Source organism: Buceros rhinoceros, unplaced genomic scaffold (genome assembly GCF_000710305.1).
Source record: "Buceros rhinoceros silvestris isolate BGI_N320 unplaced genomic scaffold, ASM71030v1 scaffold22078, whole genome shotgun sequence".
Taxonomy (NCBI): Eukaryota; Metazoa; Chordata; class Aves; order Bucerotiformes; family Bucerotidae; genus Buceros; species Buceros rhinoceros.
Window position 1 is genome coordinate 15755 of NW_010426617.1, and position 896 is coordinate 16650.

Below are 896 nucleotides of genomic sequence, written 5' to 3' on the forward strand. Positions count from 1 at the left end.
CCACAATCCGCCGGGGATCAGCCCTGACGGCAGGAGGACGAGCTGCCTTTGCGGTGCTGACTCAGAGACCAGGAGGGTCCCCAGGGCTCTGGCCCCTACACCTGTGCCCGGCCCCAGCCGTGAGTCAGGGCTGACTGTGTGCTCCCGGATCCTGCACACCGCCCCGGTTTGGGGAAAGCGAAGCCATTCCGACTCGATGACATCAATCCCTCGGCTGCTCCCGCTTCCCCAGGTGCACAGGATGCATGACGAGTGGTCCGGCACGGGCGGACTCACTGCTTTCCTTTAAGGGCCAGGAATGCGATTCATTCATCACCTGCTTCAGGGTCAGGTCTCCCGGTCCAAGCCCTGACATCATCCCGCAGCGTGGTTCCAGTTTCACTATTCCCCCAGGTGAGACCAAGAGGACGATCTCTGGATTTCCCCCCTGCTTGGCCAGGTACCAGCTCCGAGAGCCCCACCAGCTCCAAGGGGAGCACAGGGAGTTAGAGCACCCACCCCAGAGGGATGGAGACACCCCACAGGGCTGCCGCAGGTCTCCTCCATCCCTGGAAGAAGGACTGGACTGAACCACACTGCTCCCACCCGAGAGCCATACGCCGTCTGTCTCCCCAGCTCTGCCACAGATGCCGGCAAGAAGCCAAGCTGTGTTTATTTTTTTAGATGATCTATAATTTCCCGAGCTGAGACATTTTGGAAGGGGGAAGTACGGCTCCGGGGAGCTGCTGTGCTCACTGAGCCACTTCAGTCTTCCTTCCCCCGTGACTTTGCCCCAAGGACAGGAAAACTGCAGCCAGGCTGGGGGATGCTGCCCCGGTCACCCAGCAGCCATCCCCTCCCCAGGGGAGGCACCCCTGAGCCATACCCACACGGATGCCTCAGGCAGTGTGACAGGC